The 25,353-nt window shown below is 46.4% G+C and overlaps 1 protein-coding gene and 1 long non-coding RNA gene across 11 annotated transcripts in view; both read right to left on the minus strand.

Annotated features, from left to right (window-relative positions):
* CACNA1A (calcium voltage-gated channel subunit alpha1 A) overlaps positions 1-25,353 on the minus strand; it is a 418,969-nt gene that overhangs the window by 275,771 nt on the left and 117,845 nt on the right. The gene's annotated exons all lie outside the window — the stretch shown is intronic.
* LOC134729608 (uncharacterized) lies at positions 561-24,804 on the minus strand. Its single transcript, XR_010110846.1, has 2 exons — positions 24,485-24,804; positions 561-22,088 (listed from the first exon to the last, which is right to left on the minus strand). It is a non-coding gene; the product is annotated as an uncharacterized LOC134729608 (long non-coding RNA).

Below are 25,353 nucleotides of genomic sequence, written 5' to 3' on the forward strand. Positions count from 1 at the left end.
TCTGGTCAAGAGTAGACTGTTAGTAGTTAAGCTTTGGGGGAGTCAGAAGTTATACACAGGCTGGGTGCGGGGGCTCACACCTGTAATCCTAGCACTTTGAGAGGCTGAGGCAGGAGGATCACTTGAGCCCAGGAGTTCGAGATCAACCTGAGCAACAAAAGCGAGCCCTTGTCTCTAATTTTAAAATTTCTAAAAAATAGAGAAAAAAATTTACACACACATTTTTGACTGCACAGGAGGTCATTGCCCCAACCCCTATGTTGTTCAAGAGTCAATTATATTTATCTATGAATATATAATTACATAACATAAAATGGTTTATTACTATTATAAATAACATGCTGAGTTCTTACCATGTGCTGGGCACTGGGCTAAGCTTTTCTGCCTATGCTCTTGTACTGAATCTGATCAAAAACTCATTGGATTAGGACAATATTATTATTATTGTTATTATTCATTGAGAGCACGGACTCCGAATCTAGATAGCCTAGGTTGAAATCCCACTTTTGTTGCTTGAGGGGTGCAAGACCTCAGATAGTGAGTCTCTCTCTCTGTTTCGGTTTTCTCTTTTTGTTACACGGGATGATAACAGTACCCACCCCTCAGGGCACTGAAAGGATGAGCTAAATTGATGCAAGCGAGGTGCTTGGCGTATTGACCAGAACTCTCATTACCATGGTTGTCCTTATTTTACAGATGAGGAAACTGAGGCACGGGAAGGTGAAGTCACGGACAGCCATCACTGCCAGAAGTGGAGAGCTGGCAAAGTTGGGGAGAGGGTGATAAAAACTAGGAATCACGGCTCTCATGATAGGTGGACCTAGAAGACAGCACTGGGGAACTTGGTCCTGTCTACCTCTCACCTCATTGTCCTGGACCTGGGAGTGGGCAGAAGGCAGGGACCTGCTAGACAGCTGCCAGAGGCAATGAGGGGTTGCTCTTCCGTTCTCCATGGAGGGAAGAAGGCCGGTTAAGCTTGAATGGTGGAAGCTAAGACAGTGACAGCCCTATCATCACAGATCCTTGGAGGAGTTCAAAGAAGTGGGTGGGGCGGGGAGGGGACAGACCATTGTTACAGCCGCTGGGCTGACCCTGGGGGCTGGAGATGAGGATGCACGGCCAGTACAGCTGGACCAGATTGGAGTCAGGCGGGCTCACACCATTGTTAACATGCCCAGCTTCAATGTCACTTGTATACCTACTTCTGGTTGCCAAGATAGGCTACAAAGAGGTAGGAGCAGGTGAGGGGCAGGTTGCTTCCTGCCCCTGGGACCCAAGTCCACCTCCCTGGACCCAGCCTGAGGGACCGTTTCTAGGTTTCACCTCCAGGAAGGTGACTGCTTGGTTCAGGCAGCGATCACTTGCTTTCTGTTCTGACTCCATCAAGGCATCTTTCCCCACCCAGCCTCAGGTTAAGGTGAGGGGCTTGCCAGGGGCACGGACTGCCTGCAGAGACCCCCACTATCTCAGTTCTACCTTATCTCCTGGAGAAGACAGCTATCCAAGCAGAGGACCCCATACTCAAGCTTGGCATAGAATTTACCTCCCTTGGAGAACACGGAAAGATTTTCACTTAAAGGGAAAGAATTTGCAGAACAAGGAAAGAAGTAAGGGAGAAAAAAAGGAGTGAGCAGATACTGGCATGTAGAGGGAACTAAAAACCAATAACCATCACCACCACTGCTACCACCAATAATAAGAATAGCAGTAAGGAGGCCGGGTGCGGTGGCTCACGTCTGTAATCCCAGCATTTTGGGAGGCTGAGGCGGGCGGATCACGAGGTCAGCAGATCGAGACCATCCTGGCTAACAGTGAAACCCCGTCTCTACTAAAATACAAAAAAATCAGCCGGGCGTGGTGGCGGGTGCCTGTAGTCCCAGCTACTCGGGAGGCTGAGGCAGGAGAATGGCGTGAACCCAGGAGGCAGAGCTTCCAGTGAGCCAAGATCGCGCCACTGCACTCCAGCTTGGGTGACAGAGTGAGACTCCGTCTCACAAAAGAAAAAAAAAAGAATAGCAGCAAGGCAAACCTTCTTTTTCTTTTTTTCCACCTGAGAACCTAGTTTCACTTTGTGAAAAAGACAAAGTGACGTGTCCACTAAACCTTCTTCTCCGTGGACTGAATTTCTCAGTTCCCCCTGCAGTCAGATGGACCACGGGTATTGGCTGTCTTCCATTACCCCAAATCCACTCTCCTTCCTTCTTTACCCTTCTAGGACTGTCACATGGGGGGGCTGACCTGTGTGGATGGGCTCATTGGGCTCCCAGCCCTCTGGCTTTGGACAATGGGGAACATTTATTCTGCCAGCTTCTTGTTAGGAAATGCTCCCTCTCTCTCTTTCTCTCCCCCCTTCTTTCTCTCAACTTGTGTGTGTGTGTGTGTGTGTGTGTGTGTGTGTGTGTGCTGTGTGTGTCTTTGTGAGTCTCAGTCTCTCTCTGTCTCTGCCTCCTTCCTCTCTTCCTCCTTCTCTATTTCAGTAAGGGCCCACACCTTTGTAAGCTATCTCTTAATTTGATTCTTAAGCTATCTCTTAATTTGATTCTTGGTGTGTGTCTTCCGTTTCCTACTGGGACCCTCTCTCATACACCATGGGATGAAATTCCAGTCCACAGAATGCAGGCAGAAGTGAGGTTCACTACTTCTATATGTGGCCTCCCAAAAGTTCCTGTGTGAGCCTTCATACTCTTTTCCTACAGGCCGGAAGTGAAGGACTTTCTGATCTTAGGGGATGGTGGAGCCACAGATGGAAAGAGCCGGGTCCTGAAATCACCACATGGAATGCCACTTGCTGATCATCTGATTGGATTTAGGGTGAGTGAGAAGTACATTCGTATTGCCTTAAGCTACTGCAGACTTGGGGGTTGCTTGTTACAGCAGCAAGCATATCCTAATACACCTTTAAGAAGACTGCTCTTCCCCACTTGGAGAAGTTAGCTCCACCCCAACTCCATAAAGTCATGTGACCCAAGCCTAAGCCAATCAGAGCACCCCTTTCTCCACCTCCCATTTCCCCACAGTGATTGGTTCTAGCATGAGCACATGACCTCAGCAACAGCCAATCAAAAGCAAGAAAGCATTTGCTGAAAATTCCGGGAAGATGGCTGAAAAAGAGAGAAGAATCTCTCTCTGAATATGGTCTTGGGCAGACTGGAGGGCTGGAAGTGCAGCTAAGTCATGGATAATGGAGCCAGCTGCAAAAAGTAGAGCCAAGAAACAGAAACAGAGGCCTAATGGTGTTATCTGATCCCTAGATCCAAACAAGCCTGAAGCTGGACACTCCTGAGACTCTTCAGTCTCATGAGCCAATACAATCCCCACTTCTTGTTTAAGCCCCTTTGAGTTTTCCCCCTCTTGCAAGTAAAGGGAACTAAGGGATTCACATAGGTAAATATAATGAGTCCACACCATGTGTCAGGCCCACTGACCTCACAGCAAGTCAACAGGTAGATATTTTTACTTTAATTCCCATTTTATAGGCAAGGAAATGGGGACCTTTTAAATTGGCCAGGAGCACCTCAGTAGGGAAATTATTTGCAAAAGAGTATGTTTGGGGATTGGGTGTGTGAGCTTGAGTAACTGGGATTGGGCTGAAAGTCCAGAAACCAATCCTGAAACCACCATCTTTTGTATGATTTCAAGAGTGCCAATTAACTTCCCCCATTCTATAAAAAATGGAGATAAAAACCCTTCCACTTCTCCCCCACCAATTTCATAGTGTCAGTTTGGGTAACAAAGTAAGGTAACAGTTAAAAGGTGCTCTGAAGGAAAGGCTAGCAACTCATCCTTGCTGTTGTTAATAAACAGTCATTGTTGAATTGGTTCCAGAAACCCTGGGGGCCAGGGGCTGTCCAGTGACTCTCTTGGCCAGAATTCCAAAGACCATCTGTGGCAAATACATCCTCCAGAGCACATACCCTTGGCAGGATCACAAACTGCTTTTCTCACCCAGAAAACACAACCAGAAAAGAAACAGAGATAGAGAGAGGGGAGAGAGGGGAAAAATCATGCCAGCTCAAAATTTCTTTTAATCTGATCAATGATTTCCATCTCCACAGCCACCATGCCAGCCCAAGGCACACTTCCCTGAATGAGTGAAATCATTTCCTAATTGGTCTCATGGCTTTTTATTCTTGCTCTGTTCCAATACATTCTCCATGCAGCAACCAGTGGAACTATTCACAGACATAAAATCATTGCATTACTGCTTCAGTAGCCTGACAGTGCCTTTAGGATAAATATCAAACTCCTAAGCACCTTCCACAGGACCTTTGCACATGCTGTTCCCTGTGGCCAAAACATCTTTTCCACCATTCCCACCCCTACAATAGCAGAGGCCCACTAAAGACTCAGTTTATCAGCACTTCCCTGGAAGATGTTGTTTCACATGTTTCTTTTAGAGCAAGCCAGACTTGTCCCTTTTTGCAAGGCCTATAACATTTTAAATTGTAAGTAGTAATAACTATTTACATGTCATCCTTGCCAGACTGTAAACTCCATGAAAGCCATGACTGCATCTGTCATATCCGTCACTGTAACTCAGTGCCTGGCACATAGGTGGCACTCAATAAATATTTGTGGCTTCAAAGGTTGAGTATAAAAACAGACCAGATGAAAGAAGGTAAAAGTTAAACAGTCAAGAGGTTGTCTTGCAGATCATTGGGGCAAGAATGGGCTTTTTAATAAATGATGCTGGGACAATTCTTATGGAATAAAAAGGAAATTGGACTCCTACCTACCACCACACATAAAAATCAATCCCAAGCTGATTAAAGACATACAGTGAACACAACTCTAAAACTTTCAGAAATAACATAAAATATATCCATGGCCTCAGGGTAGAAATGATTTTCTTAAATAAGATACAAAGCCCACAAACTATAAAGGAAAAGATTTCTAAAATCAACCACATCAAAATTAAGAACTGTTGGTGATCAAAAGACATTATAAAAAAGATCAAAAGCCAAGCCAAGAGAAAATATTGCACAACATATAATGATGAAGAATCAGTTTCCAGGCTATGTAAGGATCACCTACAAATCAATATATATTTTTTTAAAGTGACCTAATCAAAAATGGACAGAGTATGTAGAGGCACTTCACAAAAAAGCAAGCTTGAATAGTCAATAAATATTTTAAACTATGGTCACTCTAATTTGCAATCGGGGGATGCAAACTAAAATCACAATGAGAAATCACCATGAGAAAGGCTATAACTTAAAAATCTGACAATACCAAGTGTTGGCAAGGTTGTGAAGCATCTTGAATGCTCACACACCACCGGCAGGAGTGTAAATTAGCACAAGCACGTTGGAAAATTGTTTGGCAGTGTTTAGTCAAGGTGAAAATGTACAAATCTTAGTATCCAACAATTTCACACAGAGCGATGTGCTCCAGAGAGACCCCTGCAAGCGAGCAGCAGAATCCATAAACAACCAACAAAGCTGCTTATGCCAGTGCCCAAAAGAGAACAAAGTCACATGCTCACCATCAATGAATAAACAAGATCATGAAGGAGCTGCAGTGACCACAATGAGGATGAAATCTCACAAAGGTAACTGCAAACCAATGAAGCAAAATACAAAACAACTCCTCTCACATGATTTTATTCATATAAAACTCAAAACCACATAATATCTGACTATATTGCTTCAGGATGCGTACTTAGGTGGTACAACCACACAAGAAAGCAAGCGAATGGTTCCCCTACAATCTCCAATAGTGGTTCCTCCAGGAGGGAAGGAGTGGCTGTGATTGAGGATGAGCATGAGGGAGAATCTGATGGTGGCCCTGTGGCTCTTGACCTGGGTAAAATGGGTGTACGCTTCATGGTTTGGTCTTTAAAATGTTCATTTATGTTCCTACACTGTTCTCTAGGTTTGTTCCCTCTGTCTGTCTCTCTCTCTGTCTGTCTCTCTCTCTCTCTCTCACACACACATACACACACACGTCAGCTAAAGACTAAAAAAAAAGAAGATACATACACCAAGCAACAGTTTATGCTGAGAAAGAGAAAAGGGGAAAATACCCAGACAGAAAATTAAAAGATAACATAGACACAGGAAATGAAAAGAGATGACGAGTTGGCAAGACGGCGAGGGTAAGGAAATGAGAACTGGAGAGACAGAAAAAAGAAAAAAATAATAAGATGGTCAAGGATAACAGGAGAAGGGGAAGATACAAGAAGCAATATTCTCTCTCTTCTTTCTGTCTCTCTTTCTCTTTGTCTGTATCTCCTCTCTTCCTCCATATCTCTCCCTCTCCTTCATCCCTTCCATCTTTGTCTCTCTCTGTTTTCCCTCACCATTGCCTTCCTTGCACTTCCTCCATCCAGGTCCTTCTCTCCCCTTCCATCTCTGTCTCTTTCTCACCTTCCACTTTTCTTTCTCTCTCATCTCTCTCTCTCTCTCTGTGTCTCCTCTTTGTCTCCTCTGTCTCTTCCTTCTTCCCTACACACGCAGCCTCTCTTTCTTTTAACACTTATTTATCAAGTGGCTACCCTGTGCTGGACACAGTGCTAAAAAAGAGGCCCTGGCTGGGGGAAATGGGATGGCATGGCCCACTGTGGTTCCCAAGCATCAGTGGCATGGACGCCTGCCCAGGGCGCCTCATCCCAGCTCCAGCATGGACCTGTGGGCCGCCTGCCACTCTCTCCCCATCATTAATTTCACTATCAAACACTCCCAGCATCACAAGTTGTAGGTCTTATTTATTAAATATTTAACTAGGAGAAACCCAGCTGAGATGAAACCTCTCATTTGTGGCAGCCACAGGAGAGCAGAACATGGACCTGCTGCTGGGATTAAGCCAGGCTGATGAGTAGAACCAGGGTGCCCAGAGGGGGAAACAGGTGGGGGCAGCCCCGGGTGGGGAGAGGAAGACCCAGAAACGCAGGGAGCTGGGCTTCCACACAGTCTCACCTGGATGGCGAGAGGTTGTCAGCCAGGGAAGGCGAGTTCAAAAACTCCCAAAATCAGAATAGGTCAATCTATACAGACAGAAGATTAGTAGTTGCCAGGGGCTGGGGGAGCAGGGAGAGACGGGGAGTGAGCGCTCAGTGAGTACGGGGTCTCCTTTTTGGGGTCTTGGAACTAGAGAGAGGTGATGGTTGCACAACACTGAGTGTATTAAATGCCACCAAACTGTACACTTTAAAATGGTTAATGGCCAATTTTATGTTATGGGAATTTTATCTCAATGTTTTAAAAATTAAAAAAAAAATCCCACACCCAAACCCATTAACCATTAGCTCTAAGGCTGCTGACCTCATTTTTAAAAATTCATGCTTATTACACAGGCATTGCTTACTATCAATCCAAGGCACCTGCTCAGCATTTTGGGTTTCTTTCTTTTTTAGAAATAGGGTCTCACTCTTGTCCCCCAGGCTGGAGTGCAGTGGCACCATCATTGTTCACTGCAGCCTTGAACTCCTGGGCTCAAGGGATCCCCCCACCTCGGCCTCCCAAGCAGCTAGGACTACAGGCATGCACCACTACACCTGGGTAATGTTTAAATGTTGCCCAGGCTGGTCTCAAACTCCTGGCTTCAAGCAATCCTCCCATTTCAGCGTCCCAAAGTGCTAGGATTATAGGTGTGAGCCACTGCATCTGACCCTACTCAGCACTTTGAATCATCCCATCATTTACTTCTCACAGCCCTGGGAGGGAGGTGCCAGCAGGTCTCTAGTTTTAGAGAGAAGGGAGCTTGTGGTTCAGAGAGGGTAAGTGGCTTGCCCAAGGTCACACAGCTTCAGCTTCAGTCTACCTGCTTAGCCGCCTAATGGGCTCTCTGCTAACTCTGGCTGAACTTTAGAAACCCTTGGGGAGTTTTCAAACATTCCCCACTCCAGGGGAAGCCCTGGACAAATCTCTCCAGCATCTGTGGGGGTGGAGCTTGGGGCATCAGCATTTTCTTTCTTCTTTTCTTTTTTTTTTTTTTTTTTTTTTTTTTGAGACAGAGTCCCACTCTGTCACCCAGGCTGGAGTGCAGCAGTGCCATCTCAGCTTACTGCAACCTCCACCTCCCAGGTTCAAGCAGTTCTCCTGCCTCAGCCTCCCAAGTAGCTGGGACTACAGGCGTGTGCCACCACACCTGGGTAATTTTTGTAATTTTTAGTAGAGATGGAGTTTCACCATGTTGCCCAGGCTGGTCTCAAACTCCTGACCTCAGGTGATCCACCCGCCTTGGCCTCCTGAAGTGCTGGGATTACACACCTGAGCCACCGTGCCCAGCCTCAGCATTTTTAAAGCTTCCAAGTGATTAGAAGGTGCAGTCAAGATCACCTGAGGAATCTCGTTGAAGAGCAGATTGGGATTGAGTAGGTCTGGGGTAGGGGATGAGATTCTGCATTTCCAACAAGCTCCCAGGAGATGCTGATTCTGTTGGTTCAGGGACCCTGGCAACATGTCCAGTAGGATGCTCTAGATCTGCACTATTCAGCACAGTGGTCACTAAGCCACACAGGGTCATCAGGCACTTCAAATGTGGCCAGTGAAACTCAGGGACTGTTTTTATTGTAATTAATTTCTTTTTTTTTTTTTTTTTTTTTTTTTGAGACAGAGTCTCTCTCTGTTGCCCAGGCTGGAGTGCAGTGGTGCAATCTCAGCTCACTGCAACCTCTGCCTCCTGGGTTCAAGCAATTCTCCTGCCTCAGCCTCCCGAGTAGCTGGGACTGTGGGTGTGCACCACCATGCCCAGCTAATTTTTGTATTTTTAGTAGAGATGGGGTTTCACCATGTTGGCCAGGATGGTCTTGATCTCCTGACCTCATGATCTGCCCGCCTCGGCCTCCCAAAGTGTTGGGATTACAGGTGTGAGCCACCACATGTGGCCTGTAATTAATTTCTAAAATTGCAATAGCCATGTGTGGCTACTGCCTACCTTATTTGGCAGCATAGGTCTCCCGGGCTCAAGAGATCCTCCTACCTCAGCCTCCCAAGTAGCTGGGACTACAGGCATGTGCCAACACCCTCGGCCAATTTTTGTATTTTTTTGTAGAGACGGGGTTTCACCATGTTGCCCAGGCTGCTCTCAAACTCCTGGGTTCAGCCTCTCAAAGTGCTGGGATTACAGGCACAAGCCATTGAGCCTAGCCTGGTCTGCATCTGTAAGTGATCCAAGACTATGGCCAAGGGTGAGACAAACACCTTAGGGGAGCAATGAAGAAATTAGGAACTCACTTGGGTCCTCCACCTTTCCTTTCTCAGCACTGGCCACCTGCTCAGGGGCCTTCACCTGTCCCCTTGGGTCTCCCCAACGAATCCCTGCTTCACTCCCCAGACAGAACCATCAGAGCCTCCCCACACCAGCCCCTGACTTCTCCTACTCCTCAGATCACCCTAAATCAAGCCCACATCTCCCCTTGGGTTTCCTCCTATCTCAGTTTCTCAGTTGTATCTCCTGTCACCTCCAAATGCAGCTAAGATCACCTGGGAGATCTTTATTTTTGAGCCTTAGTACTTACCACACTCGAACTATCCTTTACCTGTTTATCTGGTGCTTGGACTCCCTCTCTCTCCCCACCCAGAACATCAGCCACACCAGGGCAGGGATTTTTGTCCGTGTGTTTATTTCTCTCTGTGTTTTGTCCATCTACGTCCCAGTGCCCATGCCAAGTAGGAAATTAAGAGCTTGCTGGTCATTAGAGAAAAGTAAATGACCAGCAGTGACTACCTGCTGAGAATTTACTATGTGCCACGCATGAAGTTTTATAGTCACCATCCATTTAATCCTTGCAACATTCCTGCAAGAAAATGCTACACTGCTTATCTTATAGATGACGAAACAGAGTGGTTAAGATTAGGTAGCTTCCCAAAGGCCACACCACCAATAGAAACCTAGTCCTAGCCCAGGCGTGGTAGCTCACGCCTGTAATGCCAGCACTTTGGGAGGCTGAGGCAGGAGGATCACGAGGTCAAGAGATTGAGACCAGCTTGGCCAACATGGTGAAACTCCATCTCTACTAAAAATGCAAAAATTAGCTGGGTGTGGTGGCACGTGCCTGTAGTCCCAGCCACTTGGGAGGCCGAGGCAGGAAAATTGCTTCAACCGGGAGGCAGAGGTTGCAGTGAGCTGAGATTGTGCCATTGCACTCCAGCCTGGGCAACAGAGCGAGACTCCATCTCAAAAAACAAAAGAAAAGAAGGAAGGAAGGAAGGAGAAAGAAGGAAAGAAAGAAAGAGAGAGAGAAAGAAAGGAAAGAAAGAAAGGAAGAAAGAAAGAAAGAAAGAAAGAAAGAAAGAAAGAAAGAAAGAAAAGAAAGAAAAGAAAGAAAAGAAAGAAGGAAGGAAGAGAGAGGAAGGAAGGAAAGGAAAGAAAGGAAAGAGAAAGGAAAGAAAGGAAGGAAGAAGGGAGGGAGGGAGGGAAAGAGAAAGGAAAGGAAGGAAAGGAGGAGAAGGAAGGAAGGGAGGGAGGGAGGGAAAGAGAAAGGAAAGGAAGGAAAGGAAGAAGGAAGGGAGGGAAGGAAAGAGAAAGGAAAGGAAGAAGGAAGGAAGAAAGGAAGGAAGGAAGGAAAGGAAGAAACCTAGTCCTAGTTGAGCTCAGACTCTGTCCCTTAACCATCGTCCCGTGACATCTCTTGCCCACTCGCACACCAACCTCTCTGGAATGCAAATGGTTTCCCGGAGAAAACTTGAGTATTTTTCCCTCTGGGTTTTTATCCTTGCTGTGCCTTCACCTGTCTCATAAAGTTTCTCCATTTGCTAGATGTGTGACCTTGGCAAGCAGTGTTAGCTCTCTGAGTCTCAGTGTGCACATCTGCAAACTGGGGGCAAAAATAAGTGCCATGAGCTCTGGGGGCTGGGATGAAGTTCTCATAAACTGCCAGGGCAGTTCTGTAAAGCTTAGGGGCTCATAAGCTCCCCACAGAGAGGAGCTACTGTTATTATAACTATTCACCACAAAGCAGAGAGTTTCCATGTCCTCCTGGGACATGGTGCTTCCTCTTTATCAGGGATGGAGTGAAATCCTGACATGAGCAAGGGCAGGAGCCAAGAAAAGGGCCTTTCCGTCATGAATGTGGAAAATGGTCTGTTTGCTTTTCATCAGGTTTTGGGGGTTGGGGACATGGGGGATCCTGTTTGGTCAGTTAGAGGAGTTGCAGCTGGTCCTAAAGCTTGGAGAGCTTGCACTAAATCATGTGGCTGCCATTTCGCTTTGAAATAAAGGGGCTGTCTAAGGGCCAGGTGTGGTGGTGCACACCTATAGTCCCAACTACTCAGGAGGCTAAGCTGGGAGGATTGCTTGAGCCCAGGCGGTTGAGGCTGCAGTGAGCCATGATTGCACCACTGTGCTCCAGCCTAGGGGACAGAGTGAGACCTCACCTCTAAATTTTAAAAAGGGCTTGTCAGCACCAACAGAGGGACACAGAGGCGCACACACACTATTGCATTGGGGAGGGAGGAGGCCGATACCTATAACACTAATACATCAGACTCTTATTTGGCACCCACTGTGTGTCAGGTACTGTTTTGAGTGCTGCTTTCCTCACAACCACCCCACAATGCAGGCACTAATGTTATACCACTTTTACTGATGAGGAAAGGGAGGCCCAGGGGGCTAAGTGATTTGCCTAAAATGATATGAATGGAAATAAGCAGAGTTGGTATTTGAACCTAGGCAGCCAGGCTCCACAGCCTCCCTCCCTCCACTACACTGGACTGCCTCAAGCCCCACACAGAGCCATGACATGCCTCAATTTCAACAGAAACTTGCTCAATCCCTCAAAGACATCGGTAAAGAATGTGCCTGAGAAAACAGAGGAAAGGATATCCAAACAGCCCACAGAGATCTGGAAAATGCTCTATGTCTTAAGTCACCAAAGAAATGCACAGGATACCACAACAGGATTCCACTTTCACTTATCTGATTGGTGAAGATGTAAAATCAAGGGAGGGCAAGCCTGATTGGGCCACGTCGTCAGGGAAAGGGGACCTTGGAATTTGAAAGGGCACAGACTTCCTGTTTCTTGCAACCTGGCCCAAAAGCCTGACATACGACCTTGCCATACCATTTCCAGGAATCTGTCCTAGGGAAACATGACAGAAGTGTGCAAAGACTTCTCTACCAGGATGCTCACTGCAGTGTGATCAGTATTGGTGGAAAAACGGCTGGTCTCAAAACAAATATACAAAAGGAAGCCCATTTTTGTTATGAAAATAAAAAAGTTTAGGTATATCGGGGGGAAAAAAGGAGTGGTTATTCCATTTCCTTTGGAAAAAAACAAAATCCTCACCATAGTTCACAAAGCCCAGAATAAGCCAACCTTGTCACCTCCCTGCCCTCACGTCCTCCCATTCACCTAGCATACAGTAGGTGCTCAGTCAACATTTATGAATGAATGAACGCACTCCTTCCCATTCCCCTCCATCTCTAAGCTGATATGCTCCAGGGTCTCTCTCCTGTACATTCCTAAGGGTGTGGGGATCAAGGGAATATAGAAACACAGTCCATACCAGCAGCATTCACCATGCCAGGAGACCAAAGAAAGTAAGGCACGATTTTCAAACTGGGCAACAGAAGGAGAAGGAGAGAGAAGGGGAGGCCGCCGCAGTTTTCATTCCAACATTTTCCAGCTCTGGGTGAGATTTCCTTCTATATACTCATCTATATTTACATCAACGAATCTGTCGGTAGCAAGCCTGTTGCTTCTTGTGTGGGATCTAAAGTTCACAGAAAGCTGGCTTAGACACCCAGCTAGGAAGACAAACTGTAAATTAAATTTAAGTCACCCAAAAACCCTAAATCCACCCACTCCTCTTGAAGAAACCCATGACATCGATTACATCAAGATTTCTCAACCTTGGTATTACTGACATTTGGAGCTGGATAATTCTTTACTGAGAAAGGCTGTCCTGTGCATTTTAAGATGCTGAACTGCATCCCTGGTTTCTACCAGCCAGATGCCAGTAGCATCTTGCCCCCTCCCCCTACATTCGTGACAACCAAAAACGTCCCCAGACATTGCCAAAAGTCCCCTTGGGGGAAAAATTGCTCCCAGTTCAAAAGCACTGCTTTACATGCAGCCCAGGAAAAATTCCAAACCATTTAACTGTTCTTTCTCTGTTCCTTCTCATCAACATCCTGAATATAACAGTCACCTGTTCTCAAAATTCCTTCTACAGATTCAAAGAAAGTGGTAACAACAGAGTTTCAATTATGGGCTTGGAGTGCCATATATAGACAGGAATTTCATTCAGAAAACTATCAGAACCTTGGACAGAGATTCACACACAAAGATGTTTACTGCACTGTTATTTATAATGGCAAAACAAACAGCCAGAGATTGTTACATGAATATAATACATGTATAAAGTGGAACATTATCAGATATTAACAAGTCTTTTCTGGGGTTGCCACCAACCCATACAGCACCACTGTATGAATTTAAACAAGACACCCCTTTCTCTGGTTGTGAAATTAAACAAGACACCCATTTCTCTGATTGTGAACTTAAATAAAACACCCCTTTCTCTGTCAAAAATTGTCATAATAGCTTCATCTTGCTAGAACAAGATACTTAAGCTTTTATCAGCTGGGGTACTGAAATAATAGACATACAAGTTCCATGATACTTATGATATGTGACATGCTATCTTTGTGCAGTGCACAACCTGTGCAACTATACATGGTGGCCCTTATTTTTTCAAGGATACCTAGTGGCATGGAAATGTGTTCCTAAAAGTTTACATGCATAAAAAGGTATGGGATGAAATACATTAAAATGTCTTCAGAGATTTTTTGTGGATGAGAGAGTATACATATATTTTATATTCTTTTTTGTACATTAGATGTTCAGTAAATGAAAAGGATAGGCCTCTTGGAGGAGGTAACTTTTGGGCTGAGACCTAAATGAAGAGAAGGAGTTAGCCATGGGGAGACCTGGAGAAACAGTGATGCAGGCAGAGGAAATAGCTTATGCTGAACAGAAGGAATGTCATGTAATGCAAATGACGTGGGTGTGAGTAAAAATGGTCAGCAGGGCTGAGACAGAGTAGACAATGAAAGGAAGGTAGACAATGAAAGAGATGAGATCAAAGACAAAACAGGGACCAGATCACATGGGGCCTTAAAGGACCTTGCTACATCAGTGTGTTAGTCCGTTTTCACACTGCTATAAAAGTAATTTATAAAGAAAAGAGGTTCAATTGACTCACAGTTCTGCATGGCTGGGGAGGCCTCAGGAAACTTACAAATCATGGCAGAAGGCAAAGGGAAAGCAAGGCACGTCTTACATGGCAGCAGGAGAGGAGAGAGAGGGAAGAGGCCCACCCAAGTTTAAAACCATCAGATCTCATGAGAACTCACTATCACAAGAACAGCATGGGGGAAATCACCCCCATGATCCAGTCACCTTCACCAGGTCCTTCCCATGACACATGGGTATTACAATTTGAGATGAGATTTGGGTGGGGACACAGAGAAAAACCATAGCAATCAGTAATCTGTAATCTCTGACTAGTGGGTAAGAATCTGGGGCATTTACCCAATCTGCTTGGAAGAGAAATAGTCTACCAGTCCACCACCACATGCTATCCTATCCACCAATGGAGCAAAATCCAAGGAATTCCACTTTCAGTCCCAGTGCTGAAACAAAACCAGGTGTTTCCAGAATTTTAATAATCTTTGTTCAATAACACTGTTTACTTTCCTCACCATTACTCAATTAAATACTTATGCATGATATAGTGCAGGAACTTTGGGGGGATGTGAGGAAGGCAAATCACTGTCCCCTACCCTCAAGGAGCTTTCTAATTACATAGGTAAAACCTAAGCATATAATATTTATTTATTTATTTATTTATTTATTTTTTGAGATGGAGTCTCGATCTGTCACCCAAGCTGGAGTGCAGTGGCATGATCTTGGCTCACTGCAAGCTCCACCTCCCGGGTTCACACCATTCTCCTGCCTCAGCCTCCCAGGTAGCTGGGACTACAGGTGCCCGCCACCACGCCTGGCTAATTTTTTGTATTTTTAGTAGAGATGGGGCTTCACCCTGTTAGCCAGGATGGTCTCTATCTCCTGACCTTGCGATCTGCCTGCCTTGGCCTCCCAAAGTCCTAAGCATACAATCTTACTGATTTTTACAAAAGTGTGTGAAATTCACTTGATGCTGGAAAAGGTACAAATAAGGTGGTAAGCGGACAGACTTGGTCATTCCCAAGTCAAACAGAACACCAAATATCAGGGAGACCCACACATAGACAGCTACCCTACCATACACCCTTATATCCAACATCCACCCATCCACCCACCCATTCAACCATCTATCATCCACTCATCCACCCATCCAGTCATCCATATTTTTACCCCTCAATCCAGTCTAGTCATCTGCCTATTTATTCATCCAGCCATATATTCACTCATACACCAATCCATCCAGTCATCCATCCAGTCATCCATTCACCCATCCATTTGTCCACCCACCCATCGAGTCATCTACCAATCTACTTATCCACCCATCTACCCATCCAATCACCCATCCTTCCTTCCTTCCTTCATCCCATCCATCCATCCACTCATCCATGCATCTGTTCAACCATCCATCCATCCATCCATCCACCCAGCCATCCATCCATCCACCCAGCCATCCAACACTAACTGCAGGGAATGCCTCCATCCCCACTAAACCACAAACATCCAGCTATGATCCATAATTTAAAAGACTGCATTGTGATCAGAAACAGGCCACAAGTCAAAAATTTGCATTCTGACAACTCTTTCAAAGACAACTCAAGTCTCTAAACATTTCTGACCATTCCAATTTGTGTAAGACCCAAACACTCCATGTCCTTGTAAGGCCCTCAGAGAAGCTAACCTATATTTGGTGCTCTGAAGTATTTGATGTCTTCAAAGATGGTGCCCTTAGGGAGAAGACAAGACTAGAGACAGTATAGTTAGAGGAAGGGGAAGCTGTGGGGAGATTGGAGAGTCTGGCAATGGGGCATAGCAAATGAGAGAAAAAGATTAGAAACATGGAAGAAGGATTGCTGAGACGTGGGGAAAATCCTGCTTGGGCCTAGGAATCATGGAATTCTAGTATGGACAATCAATGAGACCTTGTGATTGTGTTCTCCTTGGCTTATATATTGGAGCAACAGTGATTGAGCTGATCATTCAGAAGAATGGGTTAACAACACAGACACCAAAAATAACGGAGATCAAGGGAGTTGAGAGACTTGGCAAGAAAGAGCAGAATATTAACACTTATGCAGCACCCACTGTGTGCCACACACTATTCTCAGCAGTGGATCAGAGAAGCCCAAATATGGCCACCCACATAAGTCCATCCATCTATCCACTCTTCCATGTATCAACACATATAGTGCTTCCTAAGTGTCAGGCACCATTCTAAACATCAGATGTATTAACTCATTTAATCCTCCCAGATAGGAGCTATTAGGATCCCCATGCAGCTATTAGAATCCCCACTGGGACAGACTGGGAAACTGAAGCACAGAACACTTAAGTGACTTGCCCAAGATCACGCAGCCAGTGACTAGTAGAGCTGGGATTTGAACCCCAGCCACCTAGCTCCAGAATCCATGCTCTCAACTCAACCATGCTGCTTCTCTACAACCATATCAATTGCCAGTGTCTAAACCACAGGTTCTGACTCTCAGAATACAAGCAGGACCAAGAGCTAACTGGTTGACCCAGCCTCTTAGAGAAAATGATGAGTAAACTGTGAAATGGCTTAGCTCCTGCCATAAATGCTGATGAATCTCAGCTGATTCTAGGTGAAGCTAGATTTCCAAGTACACAGACTAAAATTAACACCTCGAATTCATTCATTCAAAATTATTGATTCCTTACAGCAGCATTGTTCATAACAGCAAATAAACAAACAATCCCCCACCCCAAACTAGAAACATCCCAAATGCCCATCGTCCCACTTGAACCCGGAAGGCGGAGGTTGCAGTGAGCCGAGATCGCGCCATTGCACTCCAGCCTGGGCAACAAGAGCGAAACTCCATCTCAAAAAAAAAAAAAAAAAAAAAAAAAAAAAAAAATATATATATATATATATATATATATATATAAATTTATGTTGTTAAAGCTGGGTACGGTGGTGCATGCCTATAGTCCCAGCTTCTCGGGAGGCTAAGGCAGGAGGATCGCTTGAGCCTAGGAGGTCGAGGCTGTAGTGAGCCATGATCATGCCACTGCACTCCAGCCTGGGTGACAGAGTGAGACTCTGACTCAAAATAAATAAAATAAAATTCATTGAGTTGGCTACTTCACAGGATGATTATATATGCCATGTGCTTTCTGGGTACAGTATCTTTTAACCTTCTTACAATTCCTCGGACATAGGACTACTGTCCCTGTTTTACAGAGGAGAAGACTGAGGCTCCACAACCGTGAGCTGGAGCTGAGATTTGCAGCCAGGGTGGCCTGTTCCCAAGCTCTATATGTTTCCCCTCCATCCAATATCACCTTCCCTCCTCTTTTCCTCCTTACAGCCTCCACTGCTTGTGCTGTTAATCAAACAGACACATTCCTATGCAGACGCCACAACATGCCACGAACACATTTCACTGCAGTGATGGTCAGCATAGCCCTCCCACCCACACACACCATGCCCATCATTCTCAATAAAGAAGATAATAAAGATCATGGAGATAAAAGAACGTGACAGACTCTGGAAGATCAGAATCCATGTAACACCACTGCGGGCCAAGTTTTAAGTCTGCCCCAGAGTCTCATTGAAGACAAATCCATCCACTTTCACAAAAAGGTAACATCCAGACTTCGCCCTCCTGCCAATGCTGCTCGTATGAAAATACTTTAAAAATCAGTTTAAAATTACATATATTTTTTACACACAGGCCTAAAATGAGAACAGAACTTAACAGCGTGAAAATTATTTACTGGCAAGTGGGTGACTAAGTTGGGTTTCCCTCATGGCTCCAGAGAGGGGACTCTCGAATCCTGTTATTTGGGGGCTGGGGGTAGGAGGCTGCTAATTTCTAACTGCAGGTGCCGCCTGAGCAACAGGCACCTTTAAGGAAGACTCACGGCTGCTCCCAGTCTGAACGGCAGATAAAGCCGTGTCTGACCGAAGCGAGATGTCAAAACTTGATCCGGACTTAACTCAGGCATTTCCCTTCATAGCTGGAATCTCTCTTGTATTAGCTGCCTTAAAGACGGCTTCTAAAAGCTGCATTCATTCCAATAAAAAGTCTTGGCTTTTCAGAGGGAATAAGTAACTGACTCTCCCCCTTTCTTGGTCAACGGCACCATCTCTTGCACCATTCTTCTCTCTCAGGTGTTAAGAACTCACCATTAGGGTGACCAGCGTCCCAGTTTGCCCAGGACTGTGAGTTTCCAGAGATGCTAAACCCAGGATAGTCCCAGGCAACCCTGGCTGAAGGGTCACCCTACTCAGATAAGAACTAAGGCCCAGTGGTTTTTGAAACCCAAGTTGCTATGCCCACTCATCTGGTTCCCTCGCCAGGAATGTTCCTTGTTTTTCCTATTTTTTTAGGGAGTGAGGAGAAAGAAGATCAAAGTTTGGAAGGGGAGGGAGGTACCTAAATTCTAAACCAAAAGTTGAGCAAAGTTTCTCTGTGGAGTTTGCAGTGGACACCTGGGGTGGCCATCCTGGGCTGCACTCTCGACCGGCCCCAAAGGAAGAGACAGGGCGTGCAAAAGGGGAAGAGGGAAGCTAATTATATACTTTAAAACTCCCTCACCTTGTCACCCACAGAGAGAGGGAGGGACCAAAGGAGGAAAGAGAATTAATTTTACCTTAGACCCAAGGGAATAGAAAAATGGGTCAAGTGGCCACGAATTTTTTTTCCCCTGAAAGCTTCCAGAGAGAACGGAGAATGCAAAATGTCCAAAGGTGGCTTTAAAGAGCGCCACGATCAGGTTAATCAATCCACACTGACCAGTCGCAGGGGGCGGGGTGGGGGGGGAGGTGGGGGGGGCCCTTCGCTCCCATTCCTACCCAGAAAGCCTCTTTTCTGGCCGGTTTCCAAAAAAAGAACACTGGAACCTAAATGACTCCATGGTATTACGGCTCTTGCGTTTTGGGGTTTTTCTCTGTGCTGGAGACTGTGCTGGCCATTTTTCACGCACGACCCCATTTAATCTCCTGAGAGCCCTCCAAGGGAGATGCTACTAGAAGGAATATCCTCATCATGCATGTCAAGAAATAGGCTCTGGTGCCCAAGATAACATGGCTGGTGAATAATGTGAACCTGGGCCAGTCTGACCCAGAGTCCGGAGTGTTTTCCCTCTCCTCTCTGCCCTCTTTCAGAGCAGGCACCATCCCATCCGGCCCTTTTCTCAGGAGCTGAGCTGGCATTCTCGGAAATGCGTTACTGCACGGCTCTTAGGCTCTGATCATTTCTGGATGGAGTCCACCTTCCCGGCGGTGCTTTTTATTGCTGAGAAAGTGTATATGTGTGCTTGCTACTGGGGGGGAAACAGGGAGGGGGAAACATAAGCCCTACGCACCCAACAGATGCCTCCCACTCCAAGTCCCTGAAGTAAGACTTCATTCTCAAGGGGCCACTGCATCCAATCTACTCAAGCACTAACATTTCAGAAACCTTCATTGGTCTGATAATCTCACGGACAGTCTCTCAACCCCCTGCACCTAAAACCCATCAAAATCCTAAAACGTTGGCACAAGGGTAGATCAGATGTTATACAATTTAGTTAATGGGTGAAGACAGGCACTTTTTCTCATTTGCTCGGCAAACGTTTATAGGATGCCTGCTTTGTCCCACACACTGGGGTTGCAGTGGTGAAGAACAGGGTAAAGATCATGGGTCTCACAGCCTCAGAGCTTGACTTTTTCCTGGGGAATGGTAGAACTACCAGGGAGGGATGGAACCCCACCCAAGAGAACCCCTTCTTTCTCTCTCTCTAGTGCAGGCACATAGCTTTGAATGACATCCTTAATCTTTCTTATTTCTCTGACCGGGATTTAACACTATTACTTCCACTCCTTTCCATAGATCCACATCCTTAATCCTAAGCCATCGAGGCCAGACGTGCTTTGGAATTCAGAACTCAGGGCTTTTAGACGCATTGCAAAGATGGGAATGTAAAATGGTACAACCACTTAGGAAAACAGTTTGAGAGCCTCTTATAAAATTAAACATACACCTACCACACAACTCAGCAATCTCACTCCTGGGTTAATTTACCCAAGAGAAATGAAATGTATGAAATGAAATGTTCCCACTAAAACCCGTACGCCAATGTTTATAGCAGCTCTATTCATAATCATTGAAACTGGAAGCATCCCAATGTCCTTCGGCTGGGAAGCAAACTCTGGTCCATCCATATCATGGAATCCTGCTCAACACCAAACAGGAAGGCGCTACTGTCACAGGCAACAGCATGAATGAATCTCAAAGTCTGAGTAAAAGAATCCACATTCAAAAGGCTATATACTGTGAAATTATATTTATATGACCTTCGGCAAAAGGCAAAGCTGTAGGGATGGAGAACAGATCAGTGGTTGAAGGGGCTGGAGAAGTGGGGTGCTGACTCAAGAGGGGCACTGTGGGGGTATTTTAGGGTTGATGAAACTGTCCCATATCTTGATTTGGGTGGTGGCCACAACTACATCCATTTGTCACAACTTGCAGACCAGTATGTCAAAAGGGTGAATTTTGCTACAAATAAATTATACATCAATAAACCTTTTTTTTTTTTTTTTGAAACAGAGTCTCAAAAAAAAGTACAATGGTGCAATCTCGGCTCACTGCAATCTCCGCCTCCCAGGTTCAAATGATTCTCCTGCCAGCCTCCCGAGTAGCTGGGAATATAGACGCACAACACCACGCCCGGCTAATTTTTGTATTTTTAGTAGAGACGGGGTTTCACCATGTTGGCCAGGCTGGTCTCGAACTCCTGACCTCATGATCCACCGGCCTCAGCCTCCCAAAGTGCTGGGATTACAGGCATGAACCACCAGACTCGGCCCCTATAAACCTGATTTTTAAGGAAAAGAAAAATGATAACAAGATGTCTCTATGATCTAACCTGGATACTCCAACCCTAGCCCATGAACTTACCACATGGGGAATCCCTAGAAGCTAGCTAGAAAAGCAGAATCCCAGACCCCACCCAAATCCTGCTGGACCAGAACCATCCTGTTAACAAGACGACTTCCATATATCTGAAAGTTTGACAGGACTACAATGCAGACCTAACAGTCAGGAGCTGAAGCAGCACCTCACCATCAAGCACATCTAACATTTCTGCTGCAAAACATACTCAAATGCACACCAAGTAGAATGAATGAAAACTGTAAATTAAGACTTCAAACTGAAATCAGTTCAGGTTAGGTTTTACCTCTATATGAGCTCGTCTTTTGGTTTTTGGAGCTTTTTGGATTGGGGAATTGTGGATAAGAAATTGCACCCTTTTTGAAAATACTCCCATTGGAAAAGCCGTGCTAAATTTTACCTCGCAGAATTTTGCTCCTCTGGAAATACCAGCCAAGCCGGTCTAGTACAAGGATCACGTAAGTGACACCATCCTGCCCTCTACGGCAGTACCTTCTAGAACATTCTCTCTCTCAGGACAGGCCAAGAGTCTGATAACCTGCTCCCATGTCTCCCAGCGCTTCTCATGCAGAAAGTTTCTCTTTAGAGAGCTTTTCTTAAAAAAAAAAAAAAAAAATGAGAGGAGTGCCAATCAGCCAATGTCCACAGATGTCAAAGTGATGTCACCCGATGTCAATGTGACTTTAGGTGTCTTGTTAAGATTTCTGCAAACCGGACGAAAAGCTGGAATTCTACGTGTAATTCAGGAGACTGTGCGTGATAATACACAGACCTGCTTCCAGTGTTCCTCCGATGGCCTGAGTTTCTACATCATGTTCGGTGGGAGACCTGGTGGCACAGGGAGGGCTGGAAAGATGACATTCACCTTGGCACTTGGTAGAAGGAGTGAGTGGCATTAAGTGGGGAGGGAACTCTAGGAAGGCTGACAGATGCTCCTTTTTGAGCTGACAGATCTGAGCTCTTCGGCAATCATCAGAGACCCTCATGGCCCTATTTGAATCACAATTCCAGTCAATGAAAACATGAAACCAAGGTGTGTGGTCAAGACGGCTTGCTGCCTGGCATGAGAAAAACACGGCAATGTAAATTTGAACATCAAAGACTTCCATTTGGGTTTCCTCACTTAGGAAGAGGGGAAATAATGAAATAAATGAGGATTCTTGATTCTCATTGATGGCTTCAAGTTTGACCCACTGAGGGATGAAAGAGGAAGAAATCATAGTGACAAATTGCCCTGAGTGTGGAGAAAGCAAGACTGCATCCTTCACCAGTGTACCATGCCGGAATTTACATTTGGAAGTAGCACTCTTAGGCCCTGTGAGCATACAGACAAGTTCATGGACCATTCACTCACTTCTCTTCCACAAGACAGGGAGGAACCTGCTTTCCATATCGACCTGCAACCCTTAGTCAACACCATTTCCAAATACACATCCCACGACACACGCATCAAAAAGTAGCAGGGGCGATTCCACTCCTATCTAAGAGAACTGTGGGAAAAAAATAATAGAAGACACAAGAATGTTCCCAGTGGCACAAACAGAAATGACACAAATGCCCATCAACAGTAGAATGGATAGACTGTAGTAGAGTCACATACACAGATGTGAGCAAAAGAAGCCAGTGGCAAAAGAACGTACTGTGTGACTCCATTTACATGATGTTTAAAAGAGGCAAAATGAACCTTAGAAGTCAGGTGAGCGGTACCCTTGTTGGGGGAGCAACTAGGAGGCGGTATGGGGAGGGGGACTTCCAGGGGACTGATCGGGACCTGGGTGCTGGATACGTGGGTGTGTTCATTTTGTAAAAATCTATGCATCTGAATATATGTACTTGCCTGTACATACATTAGACTTTATTCTAAAAGTTCAGAATAAGTACCTACACACATTTTTTTTCACTCTCAGGATATGCTTAAACATTTTTTTTTAATGGCAGAAATATTTGGATAAAAAAGTAAAATGTTCTGCCCTGGTTATCGTGACTCTAACATTCCACGTGTCTTTCTCTTTACACTGGCCTGAATTCTTTTATTCACTACCTCCCTCCCCAGGTCTCTGTCCATCCCCTCTCATCTCCAACCCTCCCACCCACCCCGCCACCGCCCTCCGCTCCATCCAGGACAGAGAAAGCTCAGTCCTGGATGACCCAGCTCCATCACAGATTGTGAGGTGGGGAGTTTTCCCTTCCAGAGTAGGGATGTATAATGTGTTTGTTACCTCGGGCCAAAGAGAACAAAAACAGTCTGCAGAGAGCAAAATGCACAAACTCATCATAAGAGCAAGAAAGCCCTGGGCGAGCTGGCCAGAGAACAGATGAAGTGGCAAGCAACACTCGCAATTCACCTGCCTCCCTCTCCCACGATTCCCCCTTCCGAGGGGCCGCTGCAATCCCCCTCTCCCCCAACAGCCCTCCAATCTGCAGGATTCAGGCTGGACAGAGGTAAGCTAAGGACACAGCAGAAGGGCTCCCCACCTCCTTCCTTTCCTCTTAGAAGTCTCCAAATCCAGGCTCCAGAAGGCGATCTAAAGCCATTTTCAATGAGGAAACCTGTCAGCCGAGCAAAGCCCTCTCACTCCTGGAGCTAACTGGGTGTGCACCCATGAATACCCTGTCCTCCTGCAAGGCACTCCCACTCCTCACTCTGTTGATGGGCAGAGTAATCACGCCACCCCTGAGCACTTCAATGGGCCTGGGATGGTGAGGAATTGCTAACCTTAAGAACCAGCCTCTTTAAGAGGCTGAAACTTAGGAAGCAAAGACCTGGCACCTGCTTTGGGCACCAACGGAGATGGCATCGTAGTTAGAGGTATGCTCCCCTCAAAAGCACCTCTGCTGAACTTCTAAATTTTCCCCACCCTCAAAGTAGACCACTCACACACTCCAAAACCTCAGTGCCCTCTGTTGTAATCCCAGCACCCAGGATCCAAGAGCCAGGCTCGATTTTGAACCCCTCTGAAGTGAGTCCCTCTACCACCCGCCATGCTCCTCAAACAGCAACCCCCGGAGACCACACAGGGCCCAGCCCCGTTTAGTCTATAACTGCAAAACCACATACAAAAGGGATAGGGGACTCATCGCTGAGCCCCAGGGACCCATCCAGCCCGTTCATTTTTACACAGAGGGCAGCTGGTTGGAACTGTGCGGAGAAGCGGCACATCTGGGCATGGCACGGTGGCCAGCCAGCCTGGGCAGCAGGGTGTGTCCCCCCTCCTGGAATCTGGGTCATGCTTAGATAACTGCTAGAAAGCCCGACTAATTACCCACCCTTGCCTGCCTACATCTCGATAGATGTTAAGCCCTCCTCAAGGTTTATTTCAAGCAGGCAGGGATTTAAAGAAACACAGAAGATCTGCATTTTGATAGCATCTCCACAGACGAAAATGTGGGCTTCACCTTTTTCCTCTGGATCTTTGATTAAAAAAAAAAAAAAATTTAAAAGGCATTTACCTACCCAAGATGTCCACATGGGTGCTGATTCTCCTGGTGTTCCCTCTCGGCTACTCGGGGTAGGAGAAGCTGGACATGGTGCTCTACAATGGACCCACCACCTCATTTGCTCTTGCCCTGTCTTTCTTACTGAAAGTGTCCAGATCAGGTCTTCCCAGGCCAGGGGCCCAGATAAAGCAAATGGGATCTCTTTCTCGACACCCCCAAAGATGATGAGGTTCCCCAATCAGCGGTTAAAGGCAATGGGACCTACACACATGAGGGAAACATAAGCGCCCCCCAGCCCATCACTACCCTCTCCAGATCGGACCAGCGGCCCACCCTGGGGTACTCACTTCGGCCAGTGCTGGCTTCTCAGTGTGAAGGCCACATGGACTCCCTCTTGCTCTTAGCCCTGGGAGCCCCCAAGCGCTCTGCCCTAAAAGTGCGGCGGCCCCCCACCTTGGGGAAAGCAGTAGTGGAGAGGCTGTCCAGCTTCCCCTGCGTGGACTCCAGTGAGCGACGGCCAAGAAAACCCAACCAAGGCCCCCATAGTTCCCTTGCCCTGGCCAGAAGCGCCCAGGCCCGAGCCCGCTCCAAGCTCACTCCGTAGAACTCCAAACCCTCCGGACTTGGCTCGAAAGCCCCCACCAAGGCCCCTGCACGACCCCAGGCCCCAGATCTCATTCTAGAGTCGGTCCTTGGGAAGGATCCACTCTCCGCTGCCCACCCCCCAGCCCCCCACAAACCCATTCCCAAGCCTCCAGGGTAGCTCAACCCAGCTCGGGGTGGAGAGATTCTTTCACACTCCTCCCGGTGCCCCCTCTCCCAGCCCCTGGAAGACCCCCCCTCCTCCCCACCTCCCATCAACCCCCGGGTCTCTCTCCCAGCCTG

This window comes from Pan paniscus, chromosome 20, assembly GCF_029289425.2.
Source record: "Pan paniscus chromosome 20, NHGRI_mPanPan1-v2.0_pri, whole genome shotgun sequence".
NCBI classification, from domain to species: domain Eukaryota; kingdom Metazoa; phylum Chordata; class Mammalia; order Primates; family Hominidae; genus Pan; species Pan paniscus.